The sequence below is a fragment of the Lathyrus oleraceus genome, chromosome 3 (assembly GCF_024323335.1).
Source record: "Lathyrus oleraceus cultivar Zhongwan6 chromosome 3, CAAS_Psat_ZW6_1.0, whole genome shotgun sequence".
Lineage (NCBI taxonomy): Eukaryota > Viridiplantae > Streptophyta > Magnoliopsida > Fabales > Fabaceae > Lathyrus > Lathyrus oleraceus.
In genome coordinates, this window is record NC_066581.1 from 131,150,121 (window position 1) to 131,174,902 (window position 24,782).

Below are 24,782 nucleotides of genomic sequence, written 5' to 3' on the forward strand. Positions count from 1 at the left end.
TTCCTGATGCACAGAACCAGGTGTTCATACATTCTAGGGTTACATAGAATGAGATGTCGTGACATCTGTGAACTTGTGCATATTAGTACAGTGGTTAATAACTATCTTGCTGTATTGGTTACAATGTTAGATCAGATGTCATGACGAGGAGTAGAACATCTGAATTCTGACTACACCAGAATTTCAATTGGTATCAGAGCAGGCATCCTGTTCTGCTTCTGGATGAGATCCATGGGTGATACTTTCTGGTATCTTGCAAGAAGTTATGTTGGAACCAGTGGAAGGTTCTGTAATTTCCCTGAATGGTCCCTTGAAGTAGGTGGATGGATTGTTCATGACAGGAATAATGTGTACCTGTATCTGGAGGTTGGCAATTGGCCTGTGTGTGGGACAGCTGTGCCAGTATTGAATCTCATTCAAACTTGGTATGGTCTTTGAGGCTGATCTGATGAAAAGTGTGTGTTCATAGGTTGAGTTGTATTATGATTTCCGCTGCATAATACCTGGCAAAACTCAAACTCTGATGTTGTTTCCCCTCATGTGGATGAAAGGCTGCTGTATTCAAGATCTCATCATAATCTACTGAAGATGTCAAAGATACTTGAGTCTCCTCAAGTCCACTCATCATGACGTTCTCACTTCAGGATGGTAAGAATCACTTAATCACTGATTCTTTTACTCACTTGAGTAGGGTGTATGAAGACCTTGAAGACCTTCAAGGAAGGTTTGTTCCAAGGAGGTGGAACTAATGTTCTATGCGATGTCAGAACATGTTGTTCAACAAGTATGCAGCTACTGGTTGAAGAGCAGATGTTTTTAGGTATCAAACAAAGGGATACTTCTGTTTGGAACCTAATCCTAACCTGGAAGAGGAGACATCTGTGTGTGTTAAGTTGACAAGGGTAGGGTCAACTATGTGTATGCTCAAGAAGGTCACATGTAGAGGTCTGGTCTCTAGAAGTGGAGCTGGGTGAGATGTGACATTGAGCAATTTCCTGCTGCTTGTCCTACTCCTGTAGATTGATCAGGGATGGATGGCTGTTCTCTGGAGTACTATGGAGTGTTAGAAGACAAGTCCTCTGGATGTTCGCAGTCAACAATGGGGTAACCTGACTGCTGCTTCAACTCAGAGGATTGGGACCATGAATCTTGTTATTCAAGCACCACGATCAGAAGTGGCAGTTCTCTCAAGGAGTGAGAATATGAAGATTCATAGGTTGGTTGATGAAGTATGCTCTGGCAATGCATATCTGCTATTGACTGGTGTTCCTCTAGTACTTATGGTCAGCTAAAGTCTGATTGGTGTGGTAGGAGTATGCGGAGGTATAACTCATAGAGTTAGTTACCACTGGTAGGGATGGAGTATGTCTGTACAATGCATGGATATTAGTGTGAAGTTTCCATGATTGTTAATTTGAGGGGGAGTTGTGGTTAACCTCCTCACATTTGGTCAGCCTAGGATCTGGTTGGCTGTTGACCTGTGTCACATGGGTTCTGGTAGTGGTGTGACACAATTTGCAAGGAAGAATTCATCTCTCTCATTCCTAAGGGTGAATTTAATCTGGGAAGACTTTCAAAATTGTCTAGGTGCTTGCAAGTAGAAGATGTTGACACAAGAAGAGTACTTTCAAAGTATTCTTATGGTGGAAGTATCTGAAAGGAAAATTGGGAAAGGATTTAAGATCAATGTCTACTTGTGTCAAGTACAAGTGTTTAATTGATTATCCTTGGAGCTCAAGATAACGGATGTTCTTAAAGATGTTGGAACATCACTTCTTCAAGACCCTGTGCAGAATCACAGGAAGGATAGTACATTGGCTTATGATCTATATCTTTGGTGGCAGCAAAAGCATATGATCTCTGAAAAGGTTTCCTGGCAAGAAACATGACTCAGCCTTGGTATGTACAAGAAGAAGAAGACATCATAGTCTTGATGGTGGTTGCTTGGATCAGTTTATTTCTGATCTAGGTAAGAAAGTGCATTAGCTTATGCACACTGTGGAGTCAAGAACTAGTGGCAGCAGTCTTGACATCATGGAAACAACCTTGCCTTAGGATATGGAATCCTTGGTAGAGCTGAAGGGTTGGTTTCTAACTGGTCCTTCTGAAGACTCATACATCAGAGTGTCTGATGTCTTTGGAGAAGAAGCAGGGATTCATCAAGGTGTGAGCTTGGATGACTTAACTGCAAACCTGCAGGATGGAGGTTGCTTACTCAAACTTGGTTCCACAATCAAGTCTATGAGAACATTGAACTCAGTTCTGTGAAGGGAGGAAGTTCCTTCAAGTGGCAGAAGAAGGAGCTGAATTCAACAGCTAGATGTCAAAACACAATGTTGTGACATTTGGTTCAACATCAGATTCTTAGTTGGTGAAGTGACACATCAACTTGAGATAGAAAGGCCTACAGGGTTGTAGATTGGATACTTCAAAAAGCTTGAAGTTCTAGTCTCACTTGGAAGGTCAGAATATCTTTGGGAGAAGTCTGATAAACTTGGGGAGGTCAAAAAGCAGCATTTGACTTTTTCATATGAGGATTCATGAAGGAGGTAATCAACCAGTGGCAATTGGTTTACCTCAGAAGTGAGTTCGAAGAATCAAGATAATCAACATATGGCAGCTGATTATTCTTGAGGAAAGTCTGAAACAAATTACTCTTGAGTAGAAAAGTAGTAACTTGAAGACTAAAGGAGGTGCCTTCTATTCATCCCTTGGAGCTTGTGGTAGGAGTTCTGAGCTATCTATGGAAGATTATCTCGTGTAATGGGATGAAAATGTTTGCGTCCCAATGAAGGTCTGGGTTCTTCTTGATCAACCCGATGACTCAGTGATATCTGAAGACTATCAGATGGTGTGCCTTGTCCTGGTGTGAAGGATGTCCCAGCTGATGTTAGAACATCCAGTGAAGTGGTCTCTGTTCTGGTTAGGAGAGAGATTGACACAGAGTGTGAATGTGTTCAGCTAAGAGGGTTGAACAGAGGGTGTGCTCTTGAAGACATGAAGATGCGTCTTGTGTTTTCCATTCATCAAGTGGTCTGGATTCTCTATGAATCAGGAAGTATGTGAAGGTCCAACTTTGGGATGTTGGATATGCCCATGTGTGATCTCCAATCTTCAAGAGGAGAGTGGGGTGTTCATGACAGGGGGAGTTCTGGCCTTGAAGCTGCAAGTAATCATCAAGCTTGTGGTCTATGTGCACTCAGATAAACAGGTATGACACCTTGTCAGTTATCAGGATGCTGTGTCAAGGCTGAGTGAGCTGAAGAATGTCTGACCGAATGTCATGACATTGCCCTGGACAATGCTGCTAATTCCTTCTAAAACTTAAAGTCAGTAGGAATTATGAAGGTGATGTGTCAAATTCTGGTAAATCCGAATAAGCCAGATGGCTACAGCTGTGTGGTACAGGGGGAGTAACCATCTGCTGAAGTGTGGGAATTTGACTGTATCAGTGCCAGATGTCAAGTCTCTACTGGAGGTATGACAGGAACCTTGGAAAATGCTGAATACTAGCAGAATGCAGGAAAAAGCCGCGTGAAATGTTAAGACATCGCGTGCAACGTGTCTGACTGCATATATGGAATAGTCTCCATGCACTGGAACGGCTGTTTTGGAAAAGAAACAGTCAAGAGCTATAAAAGGTATTCAAAGATAATCTGAGATTTTGTTGGTGATTCTCTGACTGTTTCTCAGCAAAAATAAATGCATCTTGACCAAGCATTTATTTCTACCGGAAATTCCTAGGCACGAGCTGGACTATTTAAAGGATGCAATAGCCCTCTTCCTCTCACAAGAAAAACACTCCATTCTGAGAATCATGGGGTATGTTAAGGTTTGGGCAAGCTGCGCCTGGATCTGGTTTTGTGAAGGGTGTCTTTACAAATCTTTAGCTAAAAAGGGGGAGAGAAATATAGTCCTGGGGTTGAGAATGTACCAGAAGCAAGCCAACTGTGGATGTGGCAGCAAACAGAAGTTGGCATCAGGCACAAAATCCACCAACTGGGTTTACCACTTGTGTCTTGGGATCTGAGTTAAGAAGACAGTTGTGCCTTGTGATCTGAGTTACATTGTCTATGTACTCAGCATTACATACTCTTCAGGAAGCTCTCCGGTTAAGGGGAAGGGTTCTGGTACAACTGAGTCTTGTCCCTCTTCTTCCCCATGTACACCAACTTTGGTGTTTGTGGGGGTGGAGCCAATGACGGAGATGAAGAGCATTCCCAAATTGGGATGTTTTGTCCAGTGTATTGTTTATTTGTTTTAGCTAAAATTTGCCAAAGGGGGAGATTGTTGATTCCTTAGGATTGGCATTAATTTTAGAAAACAAATAATGTAATCATCTCTGTTGTTTTAATATGTTGGGTTGAAGAAATTCAACATCTGGACCAACATGTCATGTACGATGTCACGACATCAGGTCTGTGACATCGCACATGTGTAGAACACTGAATTAATTAATTCAGTATATATTCTGGGATCAGCAAGGATATCTGGTGAATATCCTAACTCCCATGTGGAGGTCTTGAAGACTCAATCAGAAGATATATAGGCTCAAAATATGGAGATATATATGGAGAGATTCTAGGATTGAAGACCTTGTTTGTAGCAGAATTTTTCTGCTGAAGTTGTAACAGCAAAGAACAAGTCTGCTGCGATTTCTGAAGGCCCAAATCCAGTTGGGTGATTAGGTTATAAATAGCTGAGTGTAACCTAGTTTTTGTAAGCCTCCTAGAATGAAAATTTAGGGGTGTGTGTGAGGTAAACCTCCCAATCTGTGGGAAGGTTACCATATGTTTCTCAGTGGTAAAAGCTGAGAATTTTGTAACTCAAAGCCTGTAGGCAAGAGTGATTTTGTTCTTGAATGAAGCTGTGAAGCAAGTTCAAGGTGTGTTAACATTACATTGTACTTGTAGTGATAGGAATGGAAACTGGAGGTTTCTATCTAGGAGTTCCTAGGTATAGATTGCATTGGGTAGGGATTAAGTGAAGAGTTGTAAACGGGTGAGTTTAACTCTGAATTAATACTGCTAATAGTGGATCTTCTTCCTGGCTTGGTAGCCCCCAGATGTAGGTCATGTTGGACTGAACTGGGTTAACAATTTCCTGTGTTTGTTTTCCCTCTGCATGTGTTTATTACTGCCATAACTCAGCAGGTATTCCAGTCAGCTTATCAAGATGATAACTGACCTGGCATATAGCCTTCTGTTTGAATGTCAATCAGAAAGCTGTAACATTCATCAGGGACAGTGCATACTGAATGATAAGTAAGTTAACTTTAGTTCAGTATTTATTTAAGTCTGTTCTCTTTAAGGATAACAGACCTGGCTGAAGGATCATAGTGAAACTGTCAGACTGGATGTTCTGACAGTTGATACTGAAGTAGAGACTAGTTGGTCTTTTACAGTATTGCAAACTTAGCACAGCACGTGTCCAGGAACATAACAGACTCAGCACATGTTCTGGATGTCGAACTGAATGTTGTGACATTCACTCCCAACAGCAGGTGCTAAAGTGTAGGATGATTGGTTTTTCTGGTTCAGTATTTTTCTCAGGCTATTCTTCTGGGATTCAATAGCTTAGAGAAAAACCAGGAAACCAACTACCAACCTACAATTAATGAACCTAACAAATAGCCTAGTTGTTAGCAATCTAATAAGTGGAAATTAGATTGACGTGTTCAACCGTTAATTCAGGAAATACAAGTGAAAGATATACACACTGGAACAATGTGACAGATGATGTCCTCTTACAACAGTAAGACATCATGCTGATAACTGTGGAAGAAAACAACAGAAGTGAGTGCTAGGTTTGATTTTTGTTGAGTCCTTCTTCCTGATGCACAGAACCAGGTGTTCATACATTCTAGGGTGACATAGAATGAGATGTCGTGACATCTGTGAACTTGTGCATATTAGTACAGTGGTTAATAACTATCTTGCTGTATTGGTTACAATGTTAGATCAGATGTCATGACGAGGAGTAGAACATCTGAATTCTGACTACACCAGAATTTCAAATGCCAACCCTCGAGTCGCCGTTCAAATCTTGTACCTGTCGTTGTTGTTGTAAAGACAAATGTGGGATTGGTTTTCTGCCACAAAAAGGATGACAGTGGATTTATTGCCATCACCAAAACGATGATAGGAATTCACCATGATTTTCAGGATTGCCATCACCAAAAGGATGATGGAAAGATCCAAGCTTCAAAAGTAGTCATCACCAAAAGGATGATGGTTATAGCGCCACAACCAAGATCGCCATCACCAAAAGGATGATGGTAAGATCAACAACAAATCTTGCTATCACCTAAAGGATGAAAGTTAAACACATTTCAAAGATTTCCATCACCAAAAGGATGATGTTCGTCACCCCAAAAGGATGAAGGTATAGTCACACAACAAACTTGTTATCACCAAAAGGATGATAATAAGTCGACAATCACCATCACCAAAAGGATGAAGGTATTATCAAACACCGAAACTTGTTACCACCAAAAGGATGATAATAAGAACACAACCCAAACAATCACCATCACCAAAAGGACGAAGGTAAGATCGAACAACCAAACTTGCTACCACCAAAAGGATGATAATAAGTCAAGAACTCAAATGATCACCATCACCAAAAGGATGAAGGTAAGATAAAGACAAAAACTTGTTATCACCAAAAGGATGATAATAAGTCAACAATCACCATCACCAAAAGTAGGAAGGTATAATTAAAAGATAAAACTTGTTATCGCCAAAAGTACGATAATAAGTCGACAATCACCATCACCGAAAGGATGAAGGCAAGGTCAAACGACAAAACTTGTTACCACCAAAAGGATGATAATAAGCACACAACGCAATTGATCACCATCACCAAAAGGATGAAGGTAAGATCAAGACAAAACTTGTTACAACCAAAAGGATGATAATAAGTCAAAACAATCACCATCACCAAAAGGATGAAGGTAAGGTCAAACGACAAAACTTGTTACCACCAAAAGGATGATAATAAGCACACAACACAAACGATCACCATCACCAAAAGGATGAAGGTAAGTTACAACATAAAACTTGTTATCATCAAAAGGATGAAGGTAAGTTACAAGATAAAACTTGTTATCACCAAAAGGATGATAATAAGTCAACGATCACCATCACCAAAAGGATGAAGGTACAATAAAACAAAACCTGTTATCACCAAAAGGATGATAATAAGTCAAAATAACTTTAATTATCACTGACACCAAAAGGATGACAGTAAGATCAAACAAACAGAACTTGTTATCACCAAAAGGATGATAATAAGGACATAACTTCAAAACTTGTTATCACCAAAAGGATGATAATAAGCTGAAACAGACTCAATGATCGCCATCACCAAAAGGATGAGGGTAATATCAAAACAAAACTCGTTATCACCAAAAGGATGATAATGAGCCCATAACTCAAATGGTCACCGTCACCAAAAGGATGAAGGTAGGTTTAAACCACAAAACTCGTTACCACCAAAAGGATGACAATAAGTTAATAACTTTTACTGATCGCCGTCACCAAAAGGATGAAGGTAGGATCGAAACACAAAACTTGTTATCACCAAAAGGATGATAATAAGTCGATAGTCACCATCACCAAAAGGATGAAGGCACTACAACACAACAGACCTCGTTATCACCAAAAAGGATGATAATGAATCAACAATCACCATCACCAAAAGGATGAAGGTGAGATTATAACTTCGAAACTTGTTACCACCAAAAGGATGATAATAAGCTATAAAAACTTCAAATATTGCTGACACCAAAAGGATGACAGTGGGATTGGACTTTTCAAATGTCACCATCACCAAAAGGATGATAGCTTAAACCAAACTCCATAATCTTTATCACCAAAAGGATGATTTTAGATTAAACTGGACGTCATCACCAAAAGGATGATGTTTGAACCAAAATGACAAGGATCCTTATCACCACAAGGATCGCCGACACCAAAAGGATGACGGTAAGCTGTAATATTTGTAGAGGTCACCATTCACCGAAAGGATGAAGGTTGAACCAAAACTTCAAGGATCTTCGACACCAAAAGGATGACGGTAAGATCATAAATGTCAAGGATTTACCATTACCAAAAGGATAACGGTTACCGTAAACAGGACAATGATCAATATTATTCCTCAATGGACTTTCACCAAAAGGATGACAGTGAGATAAATATTGGAAAAATAAGGCTACTGCCAAAGTTCAGTAAACCTGATTTGCTGGGTAGTATTGGAGCATTATTGGGTAAGACTTGCTTGGGGTATCCATCAACAAAAGGTTGCAAAACCAATATTCTCTAGGGAGATGTAGTTTCTGTCAACAAAAGGTTACAGGAAATGACTCATTGAGGGACGCTCAACGTGAAGCCAGGGTAAGTGTCTAAAGAAACAATGTTTGACTTAGCTGAGGATAACATCTTATCAACAAAAGGTTGAAAGATATAACTCAATGGGGAACGCCCAATAGTAGGGCAGGAACTCACTTAGAGGAAGTGACAATGACTCAACTGAGGGTTGGCCTGGATGCCTACGACTAAACCTTGGATTTTGATTTGTGTTATATGCGTAAGTGATATGCATGCAAAGATGTATGAGATGATGAATGTAATGTATGTGTCGCATGTTTGAATGAAAAGAATGATTGGTTTGATAAGGATTGCCCCCCCTTTTCAAAGGCGATGTATTTTGTGGACACCAACGCTGGTTGTATTTGTTTTTATGTGGAATGCTAGCAAGGTGGGCTTTAGCTTTTTTTGTAATTGTCGTTGTGGATTGAGCTATTGATTGGTGGAAGGATCTGAATTCCCGACACTCGGTAGTTGATGATGTGATGAACACGTAATAGATGCGGATACTCTTGGTGCCCCAAGTTTGATTCCTTCTGATATGTTGTATCTTTGTCTTTTGAGAAGATCTCGATTTCTTCTTCTGATGCGTTTGGCCAGCCCGTAACTGAGCATAGCGACGTGATCAACGCATGATGATTATGCTTTTGACGTGCCCTAAGGATTCTTGTCAAGGTATGATGTTGTACTGGTATAAACTTTCGACGTTTTGGTTGTGGATTCAAGCAGTCACTACTGTCCGACGCAATCTGCTTGATTGTCTCGAAGATATGAAGGGAATTTGCCCCGTGCAACTTGTCTTGCCCCAGCATGTAGGGTATTCAAAGGAATCCTCCTTGAAAGGAAACCTTTAGGAGTGATCATCCCGTGATATGGTCTGAGTTTTTTTTTTAGCTCCTGAATCTTGCAATGGTCTGCCCCTGATTAGCCTTTGAGGGACCCGCCTCAGACGGATTGAGTATTGAAGTGTCTTTCCTCCCTGATCAACCGATGCTTGGAGATTTATCTTATACTGACTGCTTCTTAAGTCAATATAATCAAGAGATGTTGTGCCCTTGGTTCACAGGATGGTGAGATGGATTTGATTCGTGTCAGCACCAACGATCAAGTGCCTCTTAAATTGCCCCTTGTTGGAATTTTCTCGATGTCAAGTACTGACTGACAATTAAGAATTGTTATTCAAGAAATGGTGATTTTAATGCAACAGTTATGCAAGTTTTGAAAAACAATTATTCATTTGGAGTGTTGTGGTAGTGTGTGGCGAGTGGATCATGAGTCCAAACGCGGTGCTGATTTAGCTAGTGTGTGAGTGTAAAGTGAGAAGAGAATATTAACAAATCTCTAGGAGTCAGTTTACTCAACCTTGCTATAGTATACTTTCAGAACAAACCTTACTTCAATTAGGTCTTTTGAAGGTTGTAACGTGGCTTGTGTAGCGGGGTATTCGTTACCATTAGAGATATTGACTAAATCCAAGGTAAATCATGCAAGTCGAGTCGCCACCGCACTTCTATTTATCCAAAGGAATGGTTAGAAAGCGAACAAAAACCTAAAAGTTTTATCGAATCAAAAACTAGTAAAAATGTCAGAGATCTAGGTAAGGGGGTTGGTTATGCAATGGGAAGGTGTTAGGCACCCAAAGCATCCTAGGTACTCCTAGGGAGCCCTTTTCACATATGTTGCAAAGGTTGTTGTTTTGGTGAAAATTTATTTGTGCAAACATGATTGAAGGGATGAGAAAAGCGTGTATGTTTATCTAATGCACTACTTACTAAAAGAAGGGTCAAAAGAAAATGACTCGCACGGATGTCGCATCCACTGCATACGTATCTCATCTGAATCTGAGAATCAGAGTCTTCGTAGCTCGACTACCTATGGGTTAAAGGGAAGTGTGCTCGATAAGACATCGCATCTTATGCATACGTATCTCATCTGGAATGAGAATCAGAGCGAAACGTAGTTCGACTAACTACGGGGTAAGGGTTGAACGACGTTACTACGCAATCTACCGGATACTCGACCTTTGGAGACTTAATCGCCTGTAGTAGAAGGAGTAAACGTGTTCTTAGGAGAAGAAAAATCAATGAGTTGTTGGTGTTTTAGGGATGTTCATGCAAAAGGGCAGCCCTAGACGAAGGAACCGCGCTACCTTAAATGACATGCCACGAGAGGCTATACGAAACCTAAGAAATCGGTAACATGCGGGAAAAGTAAAGGGATTGAGAGATCTACCGTACGGATAAAGATCCGAAGTAACAACAATTAGATAAATAAGAAACCCAAAGACTCTTCCAAGCTAAACACCATCAAAGAAAGCAAGTCAGCACAGGTAATCGGAATAGACCTCCAGGGTGGTATCCCACAAATAAAGCGGAACACCAAACAAGCTATCCCTGCAAGAGTATGTGAGTCCTTACAAAAACTCAACAAAAAGGTTAGAGTAACAGGATGGAATCGGGAGAAAACAATGCCATAACAAACACAAAACGGGTTAGAGCAAACAGAAAACACAAATGCTGTCGCGATCGCTGCTGCATCGCTTAGCGAAAGCTTAGCGAAGCTTCGTTGCAGGCTCGCCTAGCGAAGGTGCTAGCGAACGCCTGCGGGTTCTGGATTTCCCATTGATAACAGTACGATTTTAGGGATTCCAAATCCTATGGCCTCCATCTCAGAAATTAAGTGATCAAAACATTCAAGGTATTGTTTACACATTCATGCATATCTAAACCCGTGGGCAAAAACTAAACGATACCTCATACATTCAGAGCATTCAAATTGAAAGTAATGGGAATAAGGGCAAACCTGATTAGAGAGACCGATAAAAATCGAATGGCACGGCTGGGTTTGCAAGGCAATGTGAGGGTTTGCGTGAGGCGGAGGTGAAAAAGTGTGTGAGTCAGGGTGAACTTCTCAGAGCTGCCTGGAGGTTGCTGCAGATTAGTTCGTAGGTTTCCCTTTCTCTTCTTTTCCCTCTCTTTTTCTCCAGGGTTTGTAATAGTCTCCAGCCTGTTTTTCTCAAATGAAGCTCTGGTATTTATAACCTGATTTTGGTGACTTGATGGGCTTCAAATGAGGGCAGCTCAAACCCATAACTTTTTGTTATTTTCTAAAATACGCGCGCTTTGCCTAGCGAAGGATCTGCTCGCTTAGCGAGCATGACAGTTCCTTTCGCTAAGCGAACCATGATGCTCGCCTAGCGAGCATGACAGCTCAGAGACAAATTTTTCTCTTTCCAGATTAGCATTTTGAATGATGAATATGCCCCATTTGAACCTGTTGGGAGTAACTCAAGTCTTTCCCTTGTATTGACTGATCACCCGAATAGGATCCACAAAGTGTCTTGGATGATACTCAAGCTTCAAACAAAAGATGTTAGTGACACATTTTTGTGCTTTTGGTTAGTAAACAAAAATAAGAGAAACAATGATATATAATTCAAGCATGCTTGGTGATCTCAAACCAATCACAAGGAGTCCCACCCAAAGGCAAAGGGAACCAAGATGCTTATGATTCTTGCGGCTATGCAAATGCAATGTTATGATGCCATGAGGGATCTTAGGGTCAAAATTGGGGTCTTACAGCTTGGTTCATGGTTATTGAAACAAAAGGATATAAGGCTCAAAGTTTATTTTAACCCACCCCTTCTTCATGATGATCTCCAATCCTATGTTCAGTTAGTTCACACACATTCGTCTTTTGCAGCTGTAAGGATAAAGATGGTGATTCAAGGTCTCTTGGAATGGCAACCACCTTACTTCGTTTTTTTGGATGTTGGTGACCCTTCGATTTTGGTATGGTGGTCACTGAATCTTGTTTTGTTTTGTTGGAGACTTTCGTTGTCTCGCTCGATTTTGTTTTGATCCTTAACTTTTGCATGGACCGCTATGTTTGAAGCTTTAATCCATCGGGATTGCCCCTGTTTTTGCCTAAGTCTCCTTTTTGGGTGTTTGACTTAGCGGGCTCTTTCTTTGATTTTTTTTTGAAATTGTGACTGCCAAGTCATTGGTCATTGAAGAACAACAGACCTAAAATTTGGATTTGTATGGTTTCTTCGACACTTCAAGATGTGTGCGAAGAATATCATGTGGTTGATCCTTGTATGAGATATTTCATCTTTGTAATTCGTATATGTGGTCAGATTAACTGAACACTACCCTGCCCCAGGTTAAGCGTAAGGGTTTTTTAGATATGAAAGAAACTCCTACTTCTAGGCTCGAAGTGGTTGACTAGGGATTAACTCATTATCTATCCAGTGTTTGGGGATTTGAAACAATGCCTGTACATCATTAGTAAGGTTTTATCCGACAATATACAATCAGCAATTATGAGTATTTTGCTTTCGTCATCCTCCTTCCAACATTTACTAACAATAGTGTGATGAAGAAGGTGAAGTGGAAAAGTATGTGTTTGTGATTTGCAAATGTGATAGATGAGTGAATATGAAAGATTGATTCAAAGTATGCATAATCATCCCATTAATAAGACCAAATACAAATAACAATGTTTAAAGCATACGGTACTTAAACAAACAAGATCAAATTACAAGAATGCAAAAATGGTAAAACTGGCATAATGATCTCCTTCATTCAAATAAACAGGCCTTCATCTTTGGATTCTTTGGCGGAATTGCTCTGCTTGTTCAGGCCGGTGGGAAGCTTTATCTTCGACCTTCACTCGACTCTGCATGCGCTGGCATGGGATTTGTTGCAACGTTTGGCCTCACTGGTGTGAATGTAACTGCCTCACTATCAATCAGGTCCTGGACCTTGTGCTTGAAAGCCTTACAGTTCTCTATTGTGTGCCCTGGAGCACCCAAGTGATACTCACAGTGAGCATTGGCATCATAACCTAGAGGATATGGTGGAGTTGCAGGTGCTATCTCCTTCAGAACAACCGATCCATCCTTTAGCAGGTAGGAGAGGATCTTGCTATATGATACTGGCAAAGGATCGAAATGTCTTTCTGGCCTCCTTGCCCTCTGTTGGTTAGGTTGACGTTGTGGAGCACGTTGCTGTTGATTTTGATGTTGTTGTTGGTAAGCCGACTGTTGATAAGGATGTTGATACTGTTGCTGATAGGATTGCTGATATGGCGTTGGGATGACAGCAGCAACCTGAGGGTAAGACGTATGAGTATACGGAGGTGCCCTATATCCCCCTCCTCTCATTACAGCATTGGTCTGACCTTCTGGCTTCTTTGGGAGATTGGGATAGGGTTTCTTCATCCCACTTGAAGCATTAGCGGTGCAGGGTAACTTTCCCTTCTTGATCCGGCTCTCGATTCGTTCTCCCACGGAGACAACCTCAGCAAAAGTTGGGAAACTGGATCCTACCATCTTTTCCATGTACTGGGTGGGCAGGGTTCCCATAAACATATCAATTAACTCCTTATCAAGAAGAGGAGGTTGGACACGAGCTGCAAGCTCTCTCCACCGCTGGGCGTATTCCTTGAACGACTCATTGTTGCGTTGAGTCATATCTTGCAGCTGTGTGCGATTGGGTGCTAGATCAGTATTGTACTGATAATGCCTTAGGAAGGCTTCAACAAGGTCTCTCCATGATTGGACCTGACCTCTTTCCAGTTGCATATACCACTCCAGGGATGCCCCACTGAGGCTATCTTGGAAGTAATGAATCAGGAGTTGATCATTACTGATGTGGGCGGCCATCTTGCGACAGTAGGCTCTGAGGTGTGTTCTTGGGCAGCTGATCCCTTTGTACTTGTCAAAGTCCGGGACTTTGAACTTTTGTGGAATCACTAAACCTGGCACCAGGCACATATCAACAGCGTCCAAACCGGGAGTAACGTGAACCTCCAAGGACTTGAATTTCTCTTCCAGAGCATGGAGTCTATCAACAGCTGGGTCTGGAATACCTCCAACAACAAGTTTGGCGGGTTGTGGCATAAAGAAAGCGTCATATGGATCCTCATCACCCATCATGGATCCATGTCGAGCAGATGTAGCAGAATGATCATGGGGATTCATGTTGACCATGGGAACAGGAATAGGGATGGGTCCTCCTTCAGGATGGGCAGGATTACCATCAAGGTTAGTTACTCCAGGGATGCTATGTGATGGAGATCCAAACTGGGCAGCAACTCTTCTGGCTTCGGCGTTAGTCTCAGCATCTTTCTCCTTCTGGGCTAGGAGCAACATGGTTTCAAGCAAACGATCCATCTTTTCCTGCATGGAGTCAATGTCTGTTCTCATCGAAACCTGGTTTGCTTCAAGTTGTTCGAGTGTCATCTTGTAATTGCGGCGTGTCTCGTACCGGTGTCGAGTAGTCAGTGTTACTGGACAAAGGGTAGAATATGGTGTAAGTTTTTGTTTCTGGAAGATGAAATGCAATGCATGTTTATGATATGCAAATGCATGAAATTGCCATGTTTTCCACAAAGGAATACAGATGCTCAAGATCATTCATATGTCGGGTACATCAGGATAATAGGAAGAAGCACGGGTCTCTCTGATTAAAAATTCCCCAAAGGTAGGTTCTAAATTTATGTTTTCAAGGAAGGAACTTAGACTCACGGATCAAGTTCAAAGCTTCCTCGCAATGGTGGGCTAGCCACATCGTGATGGGAGTTTTGAACTGATCTAATCTAAGTGGGATTCTCGTATTGTTCGAACAGGATGTAGACCCTTCGGTTCAATACTACACAATCACCAATCATGAAAACAAAACTTGGGTTTAAGGCGAGGTCCCTAGAGTCACGGACCGTGTTTAGAACCTCCCCCACAATGATGGGCTAGCCATATTATGATGGAAACTCCAAACAGATCTACTCTAGGTGGAGTCTTCGTATTGTCCCAATGAGGTGTACACCCCTCGGTTCAATACTACACAACTCCGGGTTCTAAGTTTTTCTCGAAGCTCGGGTATGAAGCTTATCTCACATCATACACCAAGTCCCATATAAGAGTATCAAAACACATTACGTACAACACAAGTAATCAAAATAAAATACAAAGAGATAAACATGGAAAGAAAGAATATCTTCCAACAGTCATAGCAAAATCAGACTAAGTTAGGCTAGACTCTCTCTTGCTTGGAGCAGGCTCCCCAGCAGAGTCGCTAGTCTATCGCACCTCAAAAAATGATAATGCGATCCCTCGCGATGGAACGTGGAAAAAATGTTAGTTCGAAACAGAGTCGCCACCGAACTTTATTTATCCCAATGAAGGAATAGGAAAATATCGAGAAAACCTTTAGAAATAAGAATAACGGTCGTCGTAACCATATTCGGGTTCGGGAGTCGATTACGCAAGGGGAAGGTATTAGCACCCCTCACGTCCGTTGTACTCAACAGGAACCTTTTAGTCTGATTTTGCTATTTGACTGTTAATTGACTATTATTTGCTTGCTTCGAGTGATTAGAATCGATGATAGATATGGATGAAGACCTCAGGAGGGGGAATTGGGAGGTTTTTTATTAGTGTGCTCGCGAAGATACAACAATCTCCTACGTACGTATCCTTATAGTGCAATAAGGAAATCAGAGCATTCGCAGTTCGGGCTACTATGAATAATTGGTGTGTTTTGTTTGATGAACGACTGTGTAGGTCGGCGTTCTAACGGCTAAACGCTGGCATGTCTACTCTCGGTGGAGGCTCTAGCACCGGTTTGTTGTGTGCATTACAAAGGATTGACAGTGTTCTTTTGAAAGGGTTTTGGTCACGTGGGGGTGACAAGTTGAGTTGATGTGTTTGGGTGTTTTGGTTTGGTTGGTTTCGATCGCACGGGGGCGAGAAATTAGATTTGATTTGTTGGAGATGTTTTTTGAAGAACGATGAAAGATTGAGCAATGTGGTGTACACCAATCGTCCAATTCTTTCGAGGAATAATAAGGTGAACGCCTTCTACTCCCTTTTCGTTCGAATTATTTTGAAAGTTTGTTTGTGGATGTTGAATATGCACGGTAGTGAGGCGTACGCCTCCTACTTGCTTATTCAAAGAATAATGAGGTGTGCGCCTCCTATTCCCTTATCCATGTTTATTTAGCGTGTTTTAGTCGGAAGTCAATAATTTGTGCAATATGGCGTACGCCAATTATTCAAATAATCGAGAGATGGCGAGGCGAACGCCTCCCATATTTTGTCATCCGAAGTTTAAATTGTAAAAGATATGTTTCTTAGATGTCGTATTTGATTAGGAAAATAGTTTGGATTTGAATTGGTGAGTTTTGAGAGGTCGATGATTTGAGCAATGTGGCGTACGCCAATTATTCAAATAATCAAGGAGTGGTGAGGCGAACGCCTCCCATTCCCTATTGAAGTTTAAGTTAAAGTTTATTTTTGAAACTGTGTTTGACAATAATGATGATTTTGAGTTTATATTATTGGTTTTGAATTGATGACGAAGATTCGAGCAATGTGGCGTACGCCAATTATTTGAATAATCGAAAGATAGTGAGGCGTACGCCTCCTATCCTTTTTCATCCATGATTTTAGAATCAAAAGTGTTTTTAGAAATTGTATTGATTTGGAAGAAATGATTTAAATATTGTATGATTAAGGTTTAATCGGGTGACAAGAACTCGAGCAATATGGCGTACGCCAATTATTCGAGTGCTTGAGAAATAGTGAAGCGAACGCTTCCTATCTCCTTTTCATCCCAAGCTTAAAATTCTTTAGAAGTTAAATGGTTTGGAAAAGGATTGAATTCGTGTTTATAAATGAAATGAATTTTATTTAGTGTATTGTTCATCTACTCGGTTAATCAATAACCAAATAGGTCTCATTGTAAGAAAGCCCAAGAGTAAGCTATGTGAGGTTGATGGCGATGCTAAGAGCAATCGACTTACAAGGGTATTTGAAAGTGGGCTCGACATTGAATCGAGAAGTTTATGGTTTATTCTTGAAATTGAGTGAAATGGTTTTAAGTTGATGGAATTTGAAATGATTGTAATGCACCACACATATGAAATCCATAATTTGTACACATGAAGAAACAAACATAGAATAATAATTCATATAAATTCCAAAAGTGAATAATTATCTAAGTTATGCTAAGTAAGAAATGATGATAATACAACATATTAATTAATTAAATTGTAGTAAATTAAATAATTAATATTAGATAATTATGATAATATAGTTTTTCTTAATAAATAAAATTAATGTTTTAAATCAAATAAATTCATACCAATCCTATGCTAATAAAAAAAATAAAGAAATCATCCAAAAAAAGAGATGGGCCTTGATGGCCTCTGAGGCCCATTAGGGCGCACAACAACAAGGAGAAAGGGAGCGGGCCTTAAGCCTGAGTCTTCTCTCCCATCAAGGAAAGGCAGCCGACAGCTATACAGCTGCCAGAGACACGTGGCGGCGAATGGCCTTTTGGCCTTCCCAATGGCGGACAGCGTGCTTATGAAGTGGCCTGTATGTAGCCAGCAAAAAGCGTACAGACTGCTGTCTCGAAAACACAGTCATTAATGATAAATCGTCCTTATTAAAACCAACCAGTCCTATTTTAATAATACCATTAATTACTGGGAATTTTTTAAAAGGAAGTTTCCTTTGGAAACTAAAATCGAAAATAAAGCGGTATACTTCTCCTCTTTATTCGTTTTTAAAACTCACCCTAAACATGAGAAAGGCCTTTGATCATTACCAAACGGGAAACATCAAACGCAACAAGAAGATCGGACGAACCTCGGTTATTGTTCCTCCGTTGAAACCTAAAGCGAAGGTGACGAGGTTTCTCAGGAACTTTGGAAATCCGGCGAAACTCTGGTGGTGGTGACGATTTCAGGTATCTATCCCTTCTTTCGTCCTCACTTGTTTGTCATTGTTGTTTGCATACGATTGATGGGGTCAAGCTCTTCAAACCCTGATTTTCAGTGTGAAAATCAGAGTTGAATACAAAAAGTTTAGCGGAGCTTTTCAGTGTAAGGTTCGTTTGGGATTTCAACAGAATGACGGTATTTTCCCCTCCCCTTTTGCAAAGACTCGTGGTCTGTTATATAGAGCTCTGGATTACCAAGTCTCTCACCTGTGAGCTGGCCAAAATCCAAGATTTTCCGTTGGAATAAAAATCTCATCTAGATTTGGTGTGGTCCTTAATTTGATGCAGGTGGCAAGGCGGGTTTGTTTTGTAATATCTACCCAAAAAAAGCGTGGATATTTGTTTAAATCTCTTCATGGACTTTCTACTGATGTAAAACATGTATTCATTATGGTAAGAGTCTGATTTTTTACCGTCACGTGAAATTCAACCTTTTAGTTAAGGTTGTTCTGGTTTTTACTGATATGAGGATTTTTTAGAAGATAGTTGGAAATATCTGTTAGTTGTTCAAATACATGCTTATATCTATCTCGCTTGCTTCTTCTAGGTGTAAGTTGATCTACAATTCATTCGGCAATACCCTACGTGGTTATAGCGACCATATGGCTTTAAGCAAATTATTTCCTTTTGCAGGTTGCAGAATTGGAGAAAGCCAAATCTAACTGATGCGACGTAGGCAAAGAGGACGCAATAAACAGTTGCTTCTACCTGCAATGGTATTACAACCATCACTACTCTAAATTTACCGAGTATAGAGAAAAAGAGCATGAATCCAACTGATATTTGAATGACTCTCCGACTCCTGACTCGTGATAGACTCAACAGTCCTGCATTCTGGACTGATGCAGCGGATCCAGTTGCCATGCCAAACATGTTATCCAAAAGAAGTGACTATGCCCAGCCAGCCAAAGCCACGATTTAGTACAGAAGGTGGAACAGGCATTACACTACCAAATCTCGACGCTGTGATGAATGTCCCAGTTGACTCTTCAATGGCAACAAGAGAAACAACAATCATTGCAAAAAAAATCACTCGCGTTGAAAGAAAGAAGTTCCCCATTGCAACGAGCTGCGGTGATCAACCAGATTGGTCAGTATGGCAATTGAATTTAATCGGTTGTGGTCTTTTTATTATATGCACCAACCACTGTCAAAATTTCAGCAAATAGCCAAGCAACTTCAATTGTGACTATGATTGCAATGCGGTCGACTCCTTTTGATATCATCTTTTGTGGAATGTATTGGGATAGGATGACTAGAAGCACTAATGCAAGGAGACCGATTTCAGCGTAATCTGCCAATCTTGGAAACCATAGGCCAAAGAATCCTAGGCCGATTAGAGTGACAAGAGGAAACATACTGAGAGGGCCGAGAAACCTTGTGAAAATTCCCCAGAATCCGAAAAAAGCCAATCATGATTTGAACAAAAGAAGAAATAATCAAAGCTCCCTTGTATGGCTCTCATTGAATGTCTAAATCTCTCATGCAGATCAGGGAACATACCCATCCTGGTTGACAAAGCAACAACAATAGCAGGCATGAGAAAAGAAAACGACGCTCATACAACCACAGGAAGCCTTGTTCCAAACCAGGTCTGCAACAATGTCTTAATCCTTCCAACAGACGGTAGTGTTTGTATCATCTCAAATTTTCACATTGCCACCACTCGTCACAGGAATAGGTACAGTTGAAATAATGACAATGGTTCCAAGCATAAAAAGGTAGTGTTGAATACGCAAGTAAAATCCTATTAGGCCAAGAAGGTGAGCTTGTAACACAGTAATTAATACCCGAAAGTTGATCCTTGGCGGGATGTGGTTGAAACTCATCAACTTCTTTTTTCTCTAAAGTTTACACCTTTTTCATGTAATAAATAATGGAATGTAATCTAATAGCTAGTTGCATGAGATCTTTGTCATGAATTTGCTATTGTAATGACTGAATTTGGTATAAACTTGAAATGTATGATTTAGACATAGATTGTAAATGAGCTAAGAACATGACTCAAAATAAACCACTAATCATGAATCAATGGATACCACTTGTGGATGAACCATAGACCTAGCAAAAAATGAACAAAGACCATGACATGACTCATGGATCAAACACCTATTATAGGAAGTGGATTTGTGACAAATAACTTGGTGAAAATGAATTTAAACAAAACATGAGTGAGCTATGATGATCAAACGAAAGTTTGTTGGGCCCTGGATTCGGGTTAGAACTAGCGGTTATAAGAATGCATAAGATGTACATAAAATCAATGGACTTAAACCAAAGACACAAAATGAATGGCTATGCCCTAAAGATTGTTTGAGTGACCCCAACAAAATGAAATCCATTTATGAACGATGAAGGATTTAGGGGAACCTAAAGTTGCTAACCCATTCAAAGGAAACTAGACCTGATTAGGTCTGTGACACTTTGATCAAGTGGAGATCCCCGAGTCTTGAGTATATGCACCGTGCTTCATGATTGTGAATGCTTGATCAAAACTTTAAAATGCTCGGACAAAATTGGGGTATGACATAAGGGGCATCCCCTTCTTTGAAAGTACCTTTCCATTGGATTTCCCCATGAAGATTCTTGCCTCCCTCGAGGCGAATAGATTCGTTGGACTTCCACAGGAAGATCCTTGATGCCCATTGATCCTAATATATCCACTGGACTTCAACATGAAGATCCTTGCCGCCCCTCGCGGAGGATACATCCACTGGACTTCTACAAGAAGATTCTTATCGCCCCTCGATGCCAATACATTCGTTGGACTTCCATAGGAATATCTTTTTTGGCCATCAAGAAGAATACATTCGCTGGACTTCCACAGGAAGTTATTTTCCTCCCATTGAGGCAAGTACATCTGTTGAACTTCTACAAGAAGATCCTTGCTGCCCCTCGAGGCAAATACATTCACCGGACTTCCCTTGGAAAACCTTTGGTAGTCTCTCGGACTATACCAATAACTGGGTTAAGGTATGCCTAAGAGGTGAGACCTGTATCGAGCCCTGGAGAGTTAATTTACAGTCTTGCTAAAGGGCTCGACGAAAGTCCCGCCTAAAAGGTTAATACGCCTCACCTGAGGGACTATATCCCCTAGTCGTGTCTTACATTATTTGAGGAACTTAGCTTCCTCAAGATAATTAAATTCTAGCCTTAGAGACTTAGTGTCTCATCATTATAGCCACATATTACTATGTCTAGGAGATTTAGTTCCCCCTCAGGCGGGGTTACTTCTAACAAATCATGCCTAAGAGGCACGACTTGTATCAAGCCCTATATACTTGATTTATAGTCTTGCTAGAGGGCTCGATGAAAGTCCCGCATGAAAGGTCAACATGCCTCGTCTGGGGGACTCTGTCCCCCAACCGGGCCACACATTATTTGAGGAAGTAAGCTTCCTCAAGCTAATTAAATTCTTGCCTGGGAGACTTATTATCTCGTTAGTCGAGCCACATATTACTATGTTTGAGGGACTTAGTTCCCCCTCAGGCAGGGTTACTTATAATATATAACGCCTAAAAGGCGTAGGCGTGACCTATATCAAGCCCCGGAGACATGATTTCCAGTCTTGCTTGAGGGTTCAGCGAAAGTCCTTTCCAAAAGGTAAACATGCATCACCTGGGGGATTCTATCCCTTAGCCGCCTATACATTATTCGAGGAAATTAGTTTCCTCAAGCTAATTAAATGCTTTCCTGAGAGACTTAGGGTCTCTTCAGCTGAGCCACATATTACTACGCATGAGGGAATTAGAGCCCCTTCAAGAGGGGTTATTCTAATAAATCATGCCTAAGAGGTGTGACCTATATAAAGCCTCGAAGAGTTGATTTCCAGTATTACTAGAGGGCTCAATGAAAGTCCCACCTAAAAGTTCAACATACCTCATCTCGGGGACTCTTTCCCCCCAGTCGAGCCATATATTATTCAAGGAACTTAGCTTCCTTAAGCTAATTAAATCCCTACCTGAGAGACTTAGCGTCTCATCTTCGAGCCATATGTTACTATTCCTGAGGTACTTAACGCCCCCTCAGGCGGGGTTACTTCTAATAAATCACGTCTAAGAAGCACGACCTGCATCAATCCCCAAAGACTTGATTTCCAATCTTTCTAGAGGGCTCGAGGAAATTCCTGAAGGTGGAAAGAAACACAATAAATGGGGTTTGAATTGGGTCTCTAAAAATAAAAGCTTTTTCAAAACCAACTCAATCAAACAATAACACGAACAAGAAAAATAACAAAGTTATTTTTATATTGGTTCGTTATTAACGAAGCTACCTCCACCCCACCCCACCAAGGTGATTTTCCTTCTCAATAAGTACTTAATCAACTGTAACTGAAATTGATTACAAACACCACAAAGACAAACCATATTTGTCTTCTTAAGTCTATCTGACTAAAACCTAGTGACTTAAGTAAACCACTCAAACAACTTTGAGATTTACAAGTGTGTGTTTACAAGTATTGCTTCTAAGAAAGCAAATTAGCACAAGTTAAATACAATGTATATCTTCTTACGATAACGAGCAAATACTCTTGTGTATTTACAAAAACTATGCACATAAAATAATATACTTTAGTAGAGAGCGTGTGTATGTTCAATAGCGTAAGCATTAACAAGCATGAGCATTAGCAACTTCTTCCATTCTTCAAAGACTCCTTTATATCGGCAGTTAAAAGATCCGTTGGAGGGTATAATTGGAATAGCAAATTACAGTTGTCTCTTTGTGTAACAGTTTGCATATAGGAGACAAAATGGTACAATAGTACTGTCCTTAGCCCACAAAATCACCGTAGTGGAGGGAAAGGTGATCTTGTACTGTGTACTATTTTTTTGATGCAAAACCTTTTGATCTTATCTTCTAATCTTCAGAGGCTTCTGATGAAATTATGTTGAATCATGATTAGAAGGAGTATGATACTTGTTGACATAATATTTAGAACCCCGATCTTCAGAGTCTTGACACAGTTCCTCAGAACCCGGTCTTCAAAGTCTTCAGATCTTGTTCTTCAGAACTTGAGCGCAAAATCTTGAAGGCTGGAAATCCTTTAAAGCCTCTTTAATTAGAGTCATAGTCAAAAGCTTTAGCGCAAACGTTCATTAGAACTGTAGTCTAAGATCTTTCTTGAACTTGACATCATATTGTAAAGGACTTGTATCTCTTCAGAGTCAGAGTGTGTTGATTCTAGAATCTGATGATGTCACATGTCAATGCTTCAGAGTCAAAACCTGTTAGCAAAATCTACACACTATATAAAAACCATTAATGTACAAAACTATTCTCTAAGAAACAATGCATTGTTATCATCAAAACTAAAGACCATATGAAGAACCAAATCTTATTCTTACAATCTCCCCCATTTTGATGATGACAAAACCATGTATTTTGATGAACAATTTTTACTTGGTTTAATCATATAAAATTATCAGAGTGGGGTTTGTAAGCTCCCCCTGAAATTTATACTGTTAAAAATTATTTTTCATCTTAGAAAATCAGAGTTAGGTTTGCAAGCTCCCCCTGAATTTAAGACTTAAAATAATCTTAGCACATATAAAAATCCCAGTCAGCATGAAATTAATAACTTCCCATAAGGCAGAAGCTTGATTAAGGAAGCATGGTTGTTATCTTCCCATAAGGCAGAAGCCTGGTTGTAATGGATGAAGTAACTTCCCATAATGCAACAACTTGGGTACATAAGTATTTCATTCAGAATCCTTGCTTGAGTGTCAGAAAGTCTGGATATCAATCTCGTCACAGAGCATAATTTGTCAGAGCTTTCATATCCTGGTTATATTCCTCATGTCTGGTTCTTATCTGAACTTGTATATATCTGGTTCAAAGCTTGTATACGCCTGGTTTAACCTTGATCACTTGAACTTAGTTCAGAATAAGAATATGTATGGTTAACTGCAAACTGCTTAGTTAACTATTCAGAACATAAGCCTGATTCTTAAACATAATTCTGGTTCCTATGAACTTGATTCAACTTCCTTGGTTAATGCCTTAGAACCTGAAACACTTGGTTAACATGATGAACTTTTTCAAAGTTCTCAGAATTACCAATGTCAGAACATATAAAGACATGTTTGGGTTTTAGAATTAGAATTAGATATATCAAAATCAGATTCACTCTTTCATCCCCTCTGTCATCATTCAAAAAGATAAAATAAAATACAAAGTAAACCAAGAATAGAATTTTCATTTCATTAAACAGAAAACTCACTACAAAAGTGAAACAGAAAACAAAGATAACACAATGTTTTTAAAAAACTAAGGTTTACGAGGGGGTGATAGTCTTGATAATATCTCTCTAAGAATCCCTTCAATCTTTGAAGTCTTTTCATCCTGATGCTTGAGTCTCTCTTTAACTTCAGAATTCTCAGCCACAAGATGCACCAAAGTCTTCAAAATAAATTCCTCAGAAACCATAGTCTTCTTGAGTCCATAGTTACTTCCATATTCAAAAGAAATCTTAGAAGCAACCATAGTATTCTGGTCTGGAGAAGGAGGTGGAGTCATTACTGGGTCAGGAAGCAGAAGTGTTGGAGGAACCTTCTAAAGTAAAGGTTCAACTATATCAGAGAGTCTGGCATGGAAGTTCCTTTTATCTTCCTTCAGGAAAGTAATC

General features: G+C 40.1%; 2 pseudogenes; both read right to left on the bottom strand.

Moving 5' to 3' along the window:
- LOC127130034 (nucleobase-ascorbate transporter 4-like) overlaps positions 1–14,616 on the bottom strand; it is a 59,539-nt pseudogene extending 44,923 nt beyond the window's left edge.
- A 4,084-nt stretch (positions 14,617–18,700) lies between these two features.
- LOC127130035 (nucleobase-ascorbate transporter 4-like) lies at positions 18,701–24,673 on the bottom strand (annotated as a pseudogene).
- Positions 24,674–24,782: the final 109 nt, after the last annotated feature.